Below are 17,767 nucleotides of genomic sequence, written 5' to 3' on the forward strand. Positions count from 1 at the left end.
CGGTAAGACACATGCTTCCTGGCTATCCACTAGACCTCAGGATACTCTATCCTGGATCTTGTTCTAAAAGTTTAAGCTCTCTCTAGTCAAAACTAAAGTAAGCTAACCATCACACGAGTGACGTAGATCTCCCTACTTAAGGTCTTGTGTCCCCGGCAACGACGCCAATGTTTTAGGGCATAACTACTCCCATGTTCATACTCACAAGCACGACACAGTCAACATACTTATCATCCGATGACACGACTAACCCGTAGGTACACGTAGGCAATCTCGTTAGCTTGTCAGGCTGAGACCAATCTACACATACGCACTTTTATGATGCATCAATCACTAACCCTGGTAGAATGCAACCCACTCTATCCCTAACCGCTCACAACACCGTTTACACTTCCAATGAACTCGGAATCGCATCAAACCTTCTAGGCACCATCCTCTCACTAGGATATACTTACCTATAAGTCTAATCTCACCAGATTTGAACCCTAGTTATCTCGAATACAGTCGCGATAGACTAACAGGTCATAATCCAAAAGTGGGCGAAACTTAAGTTCATGAGTATCTATGTGTAGCTAATCTCTTTCTCATTCCATAAAGCACTTGATTGTTGAAAACAGACACTGTTTGTGCTACTTACAAGCAAAACAACCTCGAGGAAGGATCGATCGCGAACAGCTCGAAAATGTGAATGCGTGGCGTGGGCGCGTAGCTCTCGGAGAGACTACCATGATGGTGTAGTCACGTCGTGAATCTGGTGAGGGAGAAGCACGTAGCGAAGAGGATAAGACTCTCTCTCTCTCTCTCTCTCTCTCTCTCTCTCTCTCTCTCTCTCTCTCTCTCTCTCTCTCTCTCAGACTCGTACGACACAGGATTAATATTCAAAAACAATGTTATTCAAAAATGGTTCTAAGGTGACTTTTATACTTTAGTCACCTTAGCTCAAAAATGTACATGGGGTTCTCTTACTCATTATTACAAAGTGGGAACAAATCTGAGTCCTGAACAACTGATTAATCTTTACATGACCCAGACGAATGGATCAAAATGATAAGACGTCTTTGACATAAAATGGGAATTTGATATGCTTTACAAGATTGGCCTCATTACAACAGTTTCACAAATGGGGCTCCAACATCGTGGCATGTGCATTATGTTGGTACTACAAGGAGTAAATGCGGAGAGTCCTCGAGTGGGATGTATGCGGGGTTGAAGGAACCTGAGTCTCTAGCAAAATGCAGGAATATAAGAAAGTTTGGGCCAAAATTTTTCTCAAAAGCGTAAGGAATTGGGGATGTTGGATTATCGAACTTGGAGCTATTGTTATGCTCGTTTTCTTGTATTAGAGCCTAATGCTCGGTGGGAGCAGCCACTGGGATTAGTCGCCATGAGCATCCAATTCAATTGTGGAAGGAGCAGGTCCTATCGGGGACGCACATGTATGGTGTTAGAGATAGCACGAATAGCTAGTTCTCGGCTATAGTACCCTCGACGAGGGACCCGTTGGTGAGAGTCGTGAAACTTGGGTGTAGGCAGGTGGAGTTTTCGAGCCTGGTTTGACGGGCCAAATATGATGCACTTAGAGGGCTGGATGCCATTTCTCTCGAGGTGTCCTGCGAGACAGCAGACGACCTTCTTACTGGACCGGATAGCATGGACTACTGTAATCCGGGCTAGAGACTCAAGCAAGATGCAGGAATATAAGAAAGTTTGGGCTGAAATTTTTCTCAAAAGTGTAAGGAATAGCTATTGTTATGCTGGTTTTCTTGTATTGGAGCCTAATCCTCGGTGGGAGAAGCATTGAGGCTGGCATGGGAAGATGGGGGTCTTGGACCCGCCTGACTAATGATGCATATGGATGGGAAGTTGTTTCTCACACCTTGAGCACATGCTATATGGTGCTCGTTAGAGTGGACGGCTGTCGAATTCACGGATGGCGACGAGGGCTGCCTGGGTTTGTGGATAAGCAGCCTACTAGCAGGTTACTCAATGGGACTGAGCGGGGCATGCTAATGGTAAAGACATACAAAGTTGTTGGTTATCATCCCAGAAGCGACGCTACTGCTTCACCTTGGGTGTTTGATGCAGACCAATAGGGTTCAACCAGGCTATCGATACTTTTCAGATATCTGATCTGGCATTCACCAGTGCCAGCAAATTACTTTTGCAATTCAACAAGTGTTCACATTGACGTAGCAATTGAATCGCCTAAGAATTAGGCCGAATCAAGTCACTTATTTGATAAGTACCAAAAAATCATACCATAAGCTGATATGTGGTGGATCAACTTTAGAAATCGACGCACTACAGAGCTTTCATATTTTCAAAAGGCTCATCTGGGATGTGTTGGCCATTTCATATATCTGGTTGGCAGGCCATCTGGAAATAAAATTAGTGAGAGAATGTGCATAATCACTGAACTTGATGCAGATTCAATTTATGTTTTTTTAGTGCATTTCCAAGAATCAGCTTTGCAATCTGATCGGGTACACATCTCGTATCTGATAAACGACAGATCAACTCATTCCTCTGGTCCATCACGACAAGCTCCTTCAAATGCAGACAATTGGTTCACTTCCATCAAGCTGCTTGTGAGGACACAAGCATGTGTTAAAAAAATGGGGAGTAGATGATAGCGGGACCAGATGGTATTGTAAGGTGGCCGGACAAAGGAAAATGAGTATAAAAGGGATCCTTGGTTAAATTATTGTGGGGGGGGAACTTAAGGAAGCGGTACGTTTACGAAGGAAGCCAGCTATGGCGACCTTCATGTACAGAAAGAGCATTGGTGAATCTCATAGTCAGAGAGAGTAGGACTTGGCTTTAGAGGTTGTACTCTCACTTTACCTTCAGGCTCACCTGAATACACCTGTGTATTTCTATCTCTTTGGACATGTCAGATAACTTGCTTACACAAGAGCATCTACATGGACTTAGGGAGCTATCTTTTTGGACAACTGTACCATTTTTGCAACAAGAAGGCAGTGCTCATCTTTTCAACCCTAAATCTTGCCTTCCACACCAGTTCGCTTTGCCGATCTTGTTCCTCTATCAGATTTCAACCATATTTTTTCTACTACTTTCTCTGTTTTACGAGGAACGGAGACCTGAAAATGGTCATTCCGTGTTATTATGCCCTTTACACCGTTTGGAACCCTGCAGGGAGCGTACGTGCTCGTACGCCGAGAGCGTACAAGAACGCTGAAAATCAATGGAGACAGGTGTTTTTATCACCTCGCAATTGTGTTTTTGGGTGGACATCAACCTTTTCAATTCTATTTTTCACATAGGATGAAGTTACGTCCAGCTAGGACACCATCTTGTAGTGACCAAACTGGTATTTGCTACTGGTTAGGCCAGCAAATTACTTTTGCAATTCAACAAGTGTTCACATTGAGCACCAATTGAATCGCCTAAGAATTAGGCCGAATCAAAATTGACGCACTACAGACCGTTCAGAGTTTCAAACGGCTCATCTGGGAATGTGGTGGTTGGCAGGCCATCTAGAAATAAAACTAGCAAGAGAATGTGCATAATCACTGAACTTGGTCTAGATTCATTAATCATTGAACTTGGTCTAGATTCACTTTATGTTTTTTAGTGCATTTCCAGGAATCAGCTTTGCGATCTGATTTGGTACACATCTCGTATCTGATAAACGATGGATCAGCTCATTCCTCTAATCCATGACAACAAGCTCCTTCAACTAAGCCCGCGTTCCCGCAAAACAAGTAGGGCCTTGCCTCAGCCATTTTTTTTTCCCATGCATCTTTGCGTGCTTCCACACCTAGATCACACCGCACCATGAATGCAATACATCCCTCAGTCCTATCATTCTGGCCTCTACCATTTTGATTCTTCTCATGCACACTAATATAGCTCTTTTGCGTGTCACTTAGTCCCCTTCGACGAGGGGGAATCCCTCGGCCATTTCTTGCCCGAGTCAACATGCAATCCAATTCTTACGGACATATACCACTGCACTGCATAGATATTCGCTGGTCCCTTGGCTCAGCCTGATATTCCACTATTGCCATACTTTCTTGACTAATGATTCCTCGAGGAGGAACCCATCAACTGTCTAGTGCCTGTTTGATTTCCCAAAACCATCCACATTCCATCCCAGAATGGCTTGCATCCATACCTCACCTGCTCCGGCCTCGAGGCAACCTGATATGAGCTTCCCCATCGAGCTTTTCCCTGATCGAAGACTAGTGGGAGCACACTTACAACCAAAATGAATAGCCAAGCAATCAAGTTGTATGCATAATCCAACTTTGAATCCTTTTTCTCGGATCCCACACCACACCATTTTGCGCATTCACCTTTCCGGTTAATAGCGTTCGGGGGTCGATCCTCTTGACTACGAGACCTTTGTTGTCTTTCCCATTATACCTACCAACCAACTCGCATAACTACACCATTAACAAGCCCTGCTCAACCCCATTGAGTAACCCACCAAGGGGCTCCCTATCCACAAACCCAGACAGCGTAGGTTGCCATCCGTGACTTCTATAGTAGTCCACTTTCATAAGCACCATAGAGCCCCCGCCCAAGGTATGAGAAACAACGTCCCCTCCATTCACACCGTTAGTTAGGCAGGTTCGAGACACCCATCCTTCCATACCAGCCAACTGGGTGCCTTGTTCCATGCTGTTTCCAGTGAGCATCAAGTTCCAATACCAACAAACGAGCATAAAACGAACTGTGGGTTCTATATCGCAAAACCTCGAAGTACTGAATTTCAGAGCAAACTTTATTATATCCCTACATCTCACTCAGCTCTCTAGCCTGGATATCACAAGTCCATGTCATCTGGAACACTGGGGTGGTAGTCTGATGTATCGCAAGACGCCTCATATCCTCTGGTAGTTCACCTTGTCGAGGAAAAATCTCATAGCCATCTGTGACCTGCATTCGTACCAGCCCTTGCTGATCCATTAGGAGCAACACCTGTATTTTACCTCTCGTTTACCAAGACCAAAAAACGGCTCTAATCCTTCGGGCTCATCCTTGCATCTACCCAGCATGTTCCACTGTGCTGTCATCTCAGCACCTCCACGCATGCAGGCATTCCATAATTGGGCACATCCCAACATTGGTTCCTTTCTCCTGGGGCCCATACAACATCCTTCCAATATTCAGCCTTTCCACATGAGCGGGCCAAAGAAGCCAGCGACCCGGTTGCGGAGCCCCAGCCATGATGCATCATACCCCTGCTTTCACATACCCGAATCTTGCAAAGTTGCCCGCCCTAAGGCCCACTATCGATCACTGCCACCATTTGGCTCAAGGTCCTAAAAAAAAATCAGTCAAAAACTTGCCCAACCCCTGCACTTCAATGGGTAGCTCTCCCATGTATCGGGTGAGTACAGTGACTACGACCAGGGTGCCAGTTCCTACTGACAACAGACCATGTGCCCATACCATCTGGACAACATACTTAGTCGTCCGCCGTCTCGCGAGACACATCAGCTGAGGGGAGGTTGAGTCCTCTAATTGCATCACACCTGATCCGTCAAACTGGCAGGGCTAGAAACCCTAGCTATTAATGGCCAGGATTTGTGAATCCTTTACAATGGGGCACCTCGCCTCGCATGCGATTTCCAAAAAACTGGTGATTCAATACATCTTTATCCACGTACAATTGCGTACGCATCAAAACCTGCTCCTACCTAACAAGGCGAGTTCTTGTTGCGATCAACCTGAATGGTGTTGCCTTGATGTGCGTGGAATTGCTCACGAACAGTTTGCTGCTGTCACAACCAATTTACATGCCCTGTGCAGAGTGGTCATCCCATCGCAAGCCATTCAAGAGAGAGAGAATTGTACCTGGATTTTCTTAAGAGCAGAACAGATTGCACGCATATGGCTTCACCAACAACCAAGCTCGCACGTATGATCATGTTTTATGCTTTCTGGCATGCACCACATCTGGCATACATGTCAACCAAGGCATTCCCAAGAATGATGTGTTTTGTCAACAGCCCTTGACTAACAATATCAGCATGATTTGTTTTTGGCGAGATAAGTATTTTGCCTAGTACCACATGCCTTATAGATGCAATTGCATATGATTGCAAGCATGACCCGCAAGGGACACTGTTCCAGACAAAGAGCTCTCAAAGCATGTTTTGTGCTTTCTGGCATGCACCACATTTGGCATACATGTCAACCAAGGCATTCCCAAGAATGATGTGTTTTTTCAACAGCCCTTGAGTAACAATATCATCATTAATTTTATTGCCCAGATCAGCAATTTGCCCAAAAAGAGGCCTTTTTTGCACATCTAGTGAAAATGGCCTTGCCACAACCATGTTGGGCCAACAAAAGCTCACCAATAACTTTTCATTCTTTCATAAAGGCATCACATGTGGCATACAAAGTGACCAATGCATTTCCAAGCGTGCATTTTTCAAACAGCCCCTACCTAGCATTCTCATCATGAATTCTCTCAAACACATGAAAGAGACACATGCCTTCAAGGTGCAAGCAACTAGATACTCAAGCATCAAACCTTGTGTTCGGCTTCACATCAAGAGAAATTCTGGAGCAGCCTTAAGTAAGAATATACCCAACCTCCTATCACTAGGGTCTGTGGCTAGCTATGATATATGGCATTTGCAATCCCTCAAAGATTGGACAAGCGTAAATTGATTGCACGTTTGAGACCTCAAGTGGAACACATGGTAGAGAGAGAGAGAGAGAGTGAGAGAGAGAGAGAATAGCCAGGCAATCAAGTTGTATGCACCAGCAATCCAACTCTGAATCCTTTTTCTCAAATCCCACACCATGCCATTCTGCACATTCGCCTTTTCGATTAATAGCATTCAAAGGTCGATCTTCTTGACTACGAGACCTTTGTTGTCTTTCCCATTATACCTACTAGCCAACTCGCATAACTTCACCATCAGCAAGCCTTGCTCAGCCCCATTGAGTAACCCGCCAGGGGGCTCTCTATCCACAAACCTAGACAGCCCAGGTCGCCATCCATGACTTCTACAGCAGGCCACTTTAATAAGCACCATAGAGCCCCCACCCAGGGTATCAGAAACAACTTCCCCTCCTTTCGCACTGTTAGTTAGGCGGGTCTGAGACCCCCATCCTTCCATACCAGCCAACTGGCTGCCATGTTCCATGCTGCTTCCAATGAGCATCACGTTCCAATACCAACAAACGAGCATGAAACAAACTGTGGGTTCTATATCCCAAAACCCCGAAGTACTGACATTTTTGAGGAAAATTTTGGACCAAACTTTATTATATCCCGGCATCTCACTCAGCTCTCTAGCCCGAATATCACCTGTCCATATCATCTCAAACAACAGGGTGGGTAGTCCGATGTATCGTAAGACACCTCGCATCCTCTGGTAATTCACCTCGTTGAGGAAAAATCTCATGGCCATCTGTGGCCTGCATTCAAACCAGCCCCTGCTTCGAACCAGACCCTGCTGATCCATTAGGAGCAACACCTGTATTTTTACCTCTCGTTTACAAAACCAGAAAACGGCTCTAATCCTTCGGGCTCAGCCTTGCATCTGCCCAGCATGTTCCACTGTGCTGTCATCTCAGCACCTCTGCGCATGCGTGTCATTCCATAATCGGGCGCATCCCAGCATTGGTTCCCTTCTCCTGGGTCCCATACGGCATCCTTCCAATATTCAGCCTTTCCACATGAGCGGGCTGAAGAAGCCAACGACCCCGTTGCAGAACCCTAGCCATGATGCATCATACCGCTGCTTTCACATACCCGAATCTCGCAAAGTTGCCCGCCCTGATGCCCACTATCGGTCACTACCACCGTTTGTCTCAAGGTCCTAAAAAAGAAATCAATCAAAAACTTGCCCCATCTCTGCACTTCAATGGGTAGCTCTCCGGTGTAACCGGTGAGTACAATTATTACAACCAGGGTGCCAGTTCCTACTGACACAACAGGCCACATTCCCATACCATCTGGACAACATACTTAGCCGTCCGCTGTCTTGCGGGATGCATCAACTGAGGGGAGGTTGAGTCCTCTAATCGCATCACACCTGATCCGTCGAACCAGGCCTGGAAACCCCAGCTATTAATGGCCAAGATTTGTGAATCCTTTACGAGCGGGCACCTCGGCCCAGGTGCCATATCCGAAAAATGGTGGTTCAATACATCTTTATCCACGTACAATTGCGCACCCACCAACAAACAAACTTTATTATATCCCTGCATCTCACTCGGCTCTCTAGCCCGAATATCACCTATCCATGTCATCTTGAACATCGAGGGGGTAGACCGATGTATCGCAAGACGCCTCGCATCCTCTGGTAATTCACCTCATTTAGGAAAAATCTCATGGCCATCTGTGGTGTGCATTCGAACCAGCCCCTGCTGATCCATTAGGAGCAACACCTCTATTTTTACCTCTCATTTACCAAGACTAGAAAATGGCTCTAATCCTTTGGGCTCAACCTTGCATCTGCCCAGCATGTTCCACTGTGCTGTCATCTTAGCACCTCCACGCATGCGGGTCATTCCATAATCGGGTGCATCCCAGCATTATTCCCTTCTCCCGGTTCCCATACGGCATCCTTCCAATATTCAGCCTTTCCACATGAGTGGGCCAAAGAAGCCAACAACCCAGTTGCGGAACCCCAGCCATGATGCATCATACCCTTGCTTTCACATACACGAATCTCGCAAAGTTGCCTGCCTTGAGGCCCACTATCGATCACTACCACCGTTTGGCTCAAGGTCCTAAAAAAAAAATTAGTCAAAAACTTGCCGCTTCTCTGCACTTCAATGGGTAGCTCTCCCGTGTATCGAGTGAGTACAGTGATTACGACCAGGGTGCCAGTTCCTACTGACAACAACCCACATGCCCATACTATCTAGACAACATACTTAGTCGTCCGTTGTCTCGCAGAACACATCAGCTGAGGGGAGGTTGAGTCCTCTAATCGCATCACACCTGATCCATCGAACCAGGCCTGGAAACCCTAGCTATTAATGGTCAGGATTTGTGAATCCTTTACCAGAGGACTGTAAATAATAAGGATGCAAGAGAGCTACACAAGACAAGCACAAAGCACACAGAGATGGAAAGCTTCTTCTTCTACTGCGATAAGAAAAGAGAGTTCAAAATGACTAAGTGCTAAAGCTGAAAAGTAGTACATATGTACATGCGGTCACTAAGTGTGAACTCGCTAGAAGCGTACTAGGCTGGCACTATAAGTGTAGTCCAGTTGTAGAATCACTAGCAGAGATCCTCCGTGTCGGTCACCTAATGCGCCAGTGAGTAAATGCCGTAAGCGGCCAAGACCCGTAGTGGATGCCAACTCAAGATGTAGACCTCGACATCTGAACACTCCCCCTCGAGCTCTGCATGTCGCAGAGTCCAAGCATAGTCCGGAAATGTCGAAGCTTCTCAGCTCCGAGGGCCTTGGTAAAGATATCCGCTATCTGCTCCTCTGTGCTGACGTAGACCAAGTCGATGTCGCCCGCCAACACTCGCTCTCGAACGTAGTGGTAATGGACCTCTATGTGCTTGGTCCTGGCATGGAACACTGGGTTCCTAGCCAACTGCATGCTGCTGAGGTTGTCACAATGGATGACAATCTACTGGTCCACCTGCACTCCCAAGTCCTCAAGTAATGTACGTAGCCAAGCTACCTCGCACGCCGCAACTGCTGCACCTCTGTACTCGGCCTCTGTGCTCGATACAGCAACCGTAGGCTGCTTTTTGTTGCTCCAAGTAGCAACAACATTCCCAAAAGAGAACATTAAGCCACTCGTAGATCTCCTATCAACAATGCTACCTGTCCAATCTGCATCTGTATACCCATACAATGCTAATGGCACCTCTGCTACATAGAACAATGCGTAGTCAACAGTCCCTTGCACATACCGAAGTGTGCGTCGTACTCCATCCAAATGTGGCTTCCTCGGAAGCTGCAGGAACTGACTCTCCAAGCCTACTGTGTAGCTCAAGTCTGGCCTTGTTAACCCTCACGGCTCACGGACACCCCATCACCTACGACGGACGTGTATTATGTATTTGGTAGAGTTAGGTACCGGGCTTGTCGGACCAATAGGAAAAGGGTAAGAGTGATCGCCGATGAGAGGCGCACTCTAACTGGGACATTCAAGGGATTAGTTGGCTAAGCATGGGCGCCCAAGTGTGAATGGGGTGAGCTCATATAAAAGCCAACTAAACCTAAAATTCATTCATTCTCTCATTTGTGCAATAGAAGAGTGCTCTTGCTCCATCTCCATCTCCATCTTCTTCTTCTTCACCTCCTTGTGTGCGTGTGTATGTGAGAGAGAGAGAGAGAGAGTGTGATCGAGCATTGCTACGAAGGCACGGCGACGGCGAAGCGGTTGAGCGCGGCACGACTGCAGCTTCTTCTTCATCGCGGCGAGGAATCCACCACGAAGGCGAGCGTAGAGCGGTGAGTGACACACCCTTTGCTCTCTTGAGCTTGCTAGATTAGTCTTGTTGTGTGCTTGGAGCCATTTGTGGCTCGCACACGGTGTATCGGCAAGTCCCTTGCTTCGACAGTGCGGCAAGGAGCGCACATTTTTGGCGCCGCTGCCAGGGAATCGCCTTGCACTAAGCCCAAGAGGCACTTTGTGCTTCTCCTATGAGTTGTTTGTAGTAGGAAAGAAGAGGAAGAGGAAGAGGAATGAGTTGTTTTTCTACAAGTTGTTAATTTCTGTATTGTCTACAAGTTCTGTGATTTCTGCATAATGTTGTGTTTTCTGTTTGCACACAGTCTTTGCACAATTAGTAGTCGTTAGCTTGTTTGCAGTGAATGAAACCCTACACACACATATTTCTTAGGGGCACCACCCTCTTTTATGGAGAAAGAAGGAAACCAAAACAAACCATGCACACACACACACACACACACACACACACCTTCCTTATGTGCTTCAACACAAAATGCCCTTCAACCATTCAACACACACTCCTTAAGCAATCCCTTTGAACGTTGCACAAACTCACATGCAAAGATTGACCTTCACCATATTAGTGCTCATATACTTCTAAGAAAAGCAATCACAAAACCTCAAAACTCAAAACACCACAATATACAAATACTTGACAACTCCTTTCCTTTCCCAAAAGAAGAGACTACTTACACACATAAGGCGGCATGCATAGAGAGCTCTTCTCCATCTATGCAGCCCCAAGACTTACTTACACACAGCATAAGGAGAGAAGCCAAGCAAATAGACACCATGGTGCACAAAAAACTTTCTCAACAAACAAGCAACCCAATGAGCACAAAATATGAGAAGCTGCCAAGATAGGCTTACCAATTTTACATGCGTTTAGAGCAAAAGTGTGACGACGACACCCCAATTGCAACAATTTGTTGATCAAACCATGAGATAGATCATTGAACTTGATGTCCTTGCTCTCTTATAGAATCTACAATCCTTATTTAGGGATGAGTATGATAAGAGAAATGTTTGCAAGAGAATGGTAGCAATAGCATATTGATGCTCTCTCTATGGTGCCGCTTATGATAGCGAGCTTAGGAAATGGATAGGGAGATGAAAGGAGAGAGAGATTAGGGCTTCCCTAACCTTAGAGGGGCTTATTTGCAGCAATGGAGTAGGTGTGTGTGTTTTTGTGCTTGCCAAAGGGCCTTTTTATAGTTGTACAAGACCTTGGGTTAGGTTAAACTTGACTAGGGTAGGAATTAACCATAGTTAGGTTCCCTTTTGACCATTCCTTCAATTATGCAAATAAGGGACTTATTTTTTCATTAAAAATAGCCTTTTAGGTCGTGGAGGTTCCATAAGGGTTGATAATGTATGTGGGCCCCACCATGATGTCCCTCCAGTGGCCCCTGCAGAGTGTCCCCATCTTGTTTGTTGTGTCTTTGGAAGCATCTTGAGCCGACCCCTCCACATGCAAGTGGTTTTTAACTCCCCATTGGTATTTTAGAATGTTGAAGAAGTCAAGAAAACTTTTCACCTTTGTGGTTTACCTGATTGTAACTTTGACCTGCAGTAACAGTGTCCGCAGCACCTTGTTTTCACCATAACTTTCAGCCTGTAACTCAAAATTGGGTGTTGTAAAAGGCAAAGTTGACCTTCTCAAAGTGTTTAAGCTGATTTTGGAGTGTTCCTCAAGTATACCCACGAGCTAAGGCGTTCAAGATGCATCCAAAACACCTTTTGAACAAAGTCTCCTTGTAGGGGCCCCTTTAGCATGCATCCAAGGTGTAGCATGCTTTTTCAAAAGAGAATCCACCTTAAACAAATGAGGTGGGCTCCAATAAAGTTTGATTATTGGGGATATACATTATATTTAAGATTTGTTGACCAGCACAAGTAAATGATCCAAAACTTGGGTCACATAGTGGTGGGGAAGGGAAGGCCTACAAGGTTAACCCTACCCTTGAGAGAAGATGGGTAAGATAAGTGCCCATAAATTATTTATTTACAAATTATGGGATGTAGATAGCTATTTAAATTAGTAAAGATAATTAGTTAAAAGAATATACAGTAAAAAACAAGGAGAGTAGGATTAAGTTTACTATTTAAATTTAGCATGAAGAGAGAAATATGATGTAAATGCATAAAGATCTAAGAAGGGTAAGGTGTTTGTATGGAAAAAGGTTATTACGGAAAGAGAGAATGAACACTAGGTTAAAACTTTGGTAAAAAATATATACATTTGAGTAGAAATGTAGTGCAAATGCACGGTTACCATTTAACGCTACTCATATTAGCCCTCCCCCTTCATCTAGGATCATTCATGCTCCTAGATGAAACAAAAGAGTTTTTTTGTCTTTTTCTTTTTCTTTTTCTTTTTTTTCTTTTTTTTCTTTTTTTCTTTTCTTTCTTTTTTCTTTTTTTTCTTATTTTTCTAAAAAAAGGAGGAGTGATATACACTCTTTTACTCCATTAGACCTGCTTTTCATTACCTCAATCCCATAAATTGGAGATGGGAGGGTTGCCTTGGGTATGTTGAGATTCCAAGGCTGGTTCTTCTTTGCACATCAAAGCTTTAAAAATAGGTGGAGCATTTGCCAAGCCGAAGGGAGCCATGCCAATTTGGAGCTTAGACGATGTAGGTAGATGACTTCCTATCAACGGATTGATACGTTGAAAGTAGGGCTTTAATCTCCATCCATTGACTCTGGTCTTGTGGAGTTTTCCTGATAAATCTGCTAATCTGTAACTACCATTCCCAAACTTTGTTTTTATCATGAAAGGTCCCTCCCATGTTTGCAAAAACTTTTTGTCCAGTCGAGTATCAAGTCGGTTATCATAGCGAAGAACCAACATACCTTCCTTCAATCCTTTCCCCCTGAGCTTCTTGTTGATTTTGTCCCTTTGGCTTGGGGCTTGGGCAATGTAATAGTCGATGGACTCTTCTCTATCAAGCTCAAGTCGTTGAAGATCTAAAATTCTTTCCTGCAAAGCTTCTCTTGGCCTCTTTGCTCCCCGTGAGAGAATGCGTAGGCTTGCAATCTCCACCTCAATAGGAAGGAGTGCCTCCTGTCCATATACCAAATGAAAAAGAGTGAATTGAGTGGATACCTTGAAAGATGTTCTGTATGCCCATAGAGCCGCGGTCAAATGACGATCCCAGTCGTTTGGTCGATCTGTAACCTGCTTAGAAATGATCTTACATATCATTCCATTCACCTTTTCAACCAACCCATTGCACTGAGGGTAGTAAGGTGTAGAATGCAAATGTTTGACTTTTAACTTTGTCAAAAGATTACCTAGCAGCTCTGCTCTAAACCCTGGACCACGATCTGACAAAATCTCTAATGGTGTGCCGAATCTACTGCATATGTGATCAAAGATAAATTTTGATACCTCCTCGGCTGTAATTCGTGTTGTACTTGCTGCCTCCGCCCATCGTGTCATGTAATCTACTCCCACAATGATGAAGACCTTCCCGGTAGATGTGCGAGGTAAGGGGCCTATTGCATCCACACCTCACTTCTCAAAAGGACCATACGAAATTATTGGAACTCGAGGTTCGTAAGTGAGTCGTCGATTTCCAGCAATCTGACAACCTTTGCATGACTTACACCAATGCTGGACATCACGGTGTAGACTTGGCCAAACAAACCCTGCTTGTAAAATCTTCCTGTTTGTAATATCATGAGAAAAATGACCCCCACAGACATCATCATGGCATGAAAAGAGGATTTTCTCTATTTCTTGAACAGAGGGCACCCTTCTTAGCACCAAATCTTTCCCTTTATGATACAGATCATCTCCTATGAGTTGGTAAGGAGTTGCCTTTTTTACCAACCTATGCCTTTGCACTTTATCCAAGTGTTTAGGGCACTCACCAGTTTGGAGGAAAAATATGATGTCCTTCAATTCCTCTTGGCCTTGGTACTTTGGTTCGTAGAGCTTCACACCTCCCACCATGATCTGAAGTTTCTCATTGGCGAGATAATCTGCTTCCTTGTTGAGGGTTCTCACAACATGCTGTACCTGTGTAGCTTCAAAGTTCTTTATCAAAGACTTCACCTGTCTAAGCCATTCCACTAGAGTAGGGTTCTTGCACTTCCATATCCCTTGGATTTGCCTAATAACTAGTAAGGAATCACCTCTTATTATAAGTCTTTCGATGCCAAGTTTTCTGCATTCTTCAAGCCTCAACTTTAAGGTGACATACTCAGCCTCATTATTAGAATGGACATTTTCCAAGGTGATACCTTTCTTAACAAGAACTTCCCTTTGTGGACTTAGAATAAGAACCCCCCCTGCTGCCTGATCGTGTTGTCGTCGGTAAGCTCCATCAAAGCACAAAATGTGTGCATTGTCCATCTCCTCCTCATTATTTTGTGGTGTAGCGTTGTCTCCTGCCTTTGGTGACTCTTTCCTTTCTCTCACTTTGTATGTGAGAATGTCTGCAAGACCTGCCCTTGTGCTATCTTCCACAAGAAAAGTGTATTCGAACTCTTGAAGTTCTGGAACCCATTTGGCTATCCTAGATGAGAGGCTCATGTGTTGCACAACATATGGTAAATTGTTTTCCATGGTGAGAATGACAAATGGTGAAGGTAAGAGATATGATCGGAACTTTCTTACCGCAAACATAATTGTGAATATCACCTTCTCCATATCAGTGTAGCCCTTCTCTGCAGCAGTCATGACTTTGCTTGCAAAGTATACTGGCCTCATGTAGCATGTTTTTGGGTCTTTTTGCATGAGAACTACACCGATGGCCTCCATTCCTACACTTGGCGTGATGTAATATGTATCCTTTGGATTTGGTGGCATTATTATTGGAAGAGAGTTGAGAATACCCTTTACTTCAGTAAAGCATAATTCGTGTTCCTCTCTCCATTCAAATGTGGGTTTGTTTGCTAGCTTGTGCAAAGGTGCAATAGCTTCTGCTAGAAGGTGAATGAAACGAGACATGTACCTTACTTTGTGGTTGAAAGTCATGAGCTCCTTGGTTGTCGTTGGTGGTTGTAGTGACAAGAGAGCATTTACTTTTGATGGATCCACTTGAATTCCTTGCAAAGAAACCACGTGACCTAGCAATACCACTTGTGACTCTGCAATGTGACACTTCTCAGGATTAAGCTATCCCCCAAATTGATGAAGCCTCCTAAGCCCCTCCTCAACTTTTTGGCAATGAAGTCTTTGGCTACTATAGATACAGAAGTCATCCATAAAAACCCTAATTGACTTTCCAAAGAAGGGCTGAAAGACAAGAGTTGTAAACCTTATAAAGGTACTAGGAGCATTTGTGAGCCCAAATGGCATCACTCTATAGGCAAAGCAACCCCAAGGTGTGATGAAAGTGGTTTTTAATTGATCTTCTTCTGCTATTCTGATTTGAAAATACCCTGAATACCCATCACACACTGTGTAACATTCATAGCCGGCTACTTCGTTTAAGATTTCATCTTGGAAAGGAAGAGGAAAATGATCCCTCTTTGTTGCAGCATTGAGTGGTTTGTAGTCAACACAGACCCTCCATTTTCCGTTCTTTTTAGGAGTTACTACAATTGGGGACACCCACTCAGAGTTAGAGACAGGGTAAATGAAACCAGCTTTGAGGAGTCGGTTAACCTCTGTCAAAAGTGCCTCTTGTTGTATTTTTCCTAGGCGCCTTAGCTTTTGAGCCACAGGTTTAGTACCTAGTTTTAATTCTACGCCAGGCTCTATAGCATCCACACCTCTAATTTGTGAGTAATCAGTGATAAACAAATTGGGATACCTCTTGAGCATATCGATGTAGGACCGCTTCTCCTCATGGGTAAGATCTTTTGCAAGCATCCTCTCAAAGTCTTCAAAGTGCTTGTGGTCACCTTTGTCATCCTTTGTTTGCTCCTTTGTTGGGTCAACCTCTATTGATGGAGTTTTTGATGTGTTGAAGATGATTCCCATTACCTCCAAAGATGATTCTTCTTCGCTATTGGATGTAGTGGTTGAACTTTCCTCGTCGCTTGAGCCAAAACTCTCTTCACTTTCTTCATCAGCCGTGGTCTCATAGTTGATGTCGAGCTGCTTTCCTTCATGCCAATCGTATACTACATGTTGCCCCTTTTTGAGAATCAATTGTCCTCGTCCCCATTTTTTATCTGCATTCACAGCAATGAGCCAAGGCCTCCCTAGGATGATGGGATAGCCCTCCCCCTTGGCTGGCATAACATACATGTCCACACGTGCATCTATATTACATACAAAAACTTTTACATTCTTGATGATCCCTAGGCACTTCACACTTGCATTGTTGGCCAGCCTAGCTTGACAATTAGAGGATTTAGTGATTTCAAGCCCTAGTCTATTCATGGCTCTTTCCGTGATCACACACATTTGTGCTCCACCATCAACATACACATTGGATACCTTCCTACCCCTTACATAAGCATCTACAATAGGTTCCACATCTTGTTGTGGCTTTGAAGTCAATGCCTTTACTGTCACCTTTTCTTTCTTTCTTGGGAGTCTTGTGCTTACAAGTTTGGACCAGTGCTTTCTCACCTTGGGTGATAGATGTAGGAGTTGAGGCCAAGAAATATTGGGCTTTTGAGTTTGCAGATCTTCTAAGATGTTGTAGGGTTCCATATTCTTTCCTAATGGAAAATCGTTGATGCCGATCTCCCTTCGCCTTGACCTCTGCTTCTTGCCTCCTTCCTCCTTCTTTGACTTTTTCTTCCTCTCCTTCCTTGCAGGTTCTGACTCTTCATTCCTTGTGTCTTCATCCTTGTTGTGTGCTCTTGTGCGCTTTTCTGCTGGCATAACATCAAAATGTATAGGGCTCACCTCTATCTCCTCTTCTAGCGTTATGACGTTTATTCCTCTCTCTTCCTCCACTGGTGGGACAGGAGGGATGTTTGCTACTGGAGGTGGTGGTGGTCGACGAAGAATTTGCGGGGCTTGAGCATGCTCTTGCTGAACCATGAGCGGAGGGGGTCTAGGAGGGTATATGTCCCCTGGAAGCCTTCGAGGGTGAGGGCAATTATACATGCCATGACCAACTTCGTTGCAATTCCAGCATCTCAACTCTTGTGCTTGACGTCGTTGATTGCGATTCCCTTCTCTTGGTTGTCGTTGTTGGGGTAGGCCCTGCACTAGATTCAAGGTGAGACTCTCTAGTTGTTGAGTTAATCTTTGCAAGATCTCTTGTTGTGATCCTTCCCCTATTTGTCAAGTTTGGGCAAGAGAGCCCCTAACTTGTGCTCCCATGCTTGGTGAAGAATCCCTCTCAATGACTTCATTTAGGTCCCTTGTTCTATGTGCTTGAAAATTTAACTTCTTGAATTTGACCATGGCTACCTCACGTGCT

The 17,767-nt window shown here is 44.6% G+C and overlaps 2 pseudogenes; both read right to left on the reverse strand.

Moving 5' to 3' along the window:
• Positions 1 to 4,412: 4,412 nt before the first annotated feature.
• LOC147465415 (uncharacterized) lies at positions 4,413 to 5,422 on the reverse strand (annotated as a pseudogene).
• A 2,888-nt stretch (positions 5,423 to 8,310) lies between these two features.
• On the reverse strand, positions 8,311 to 8,859 carry LOC147465416 (uncharacterized; annotated as a pseudogene).
• Between the last annotated feature and the right edge of the window lie 8,908 nt (positions 8,860 to 17,767).

This window comes from Adiantum capillus-veneris, chromosome 1 (assembly GCF_014529385.1).
Source record: "Adiantum capillus-veneris isolate H3 chromosome 1, ASM1452938v2, whole genome shotgun sequence".
In the NCBI taxonomy this organism is placed as follows: domain Eukaryota; kingdom Viridiplantae; phylum Streptophyta; class Polypodiopsida; order Polypodiales; family Pteridaceae; genus Adiantum; species Adiantum capillus-veneris.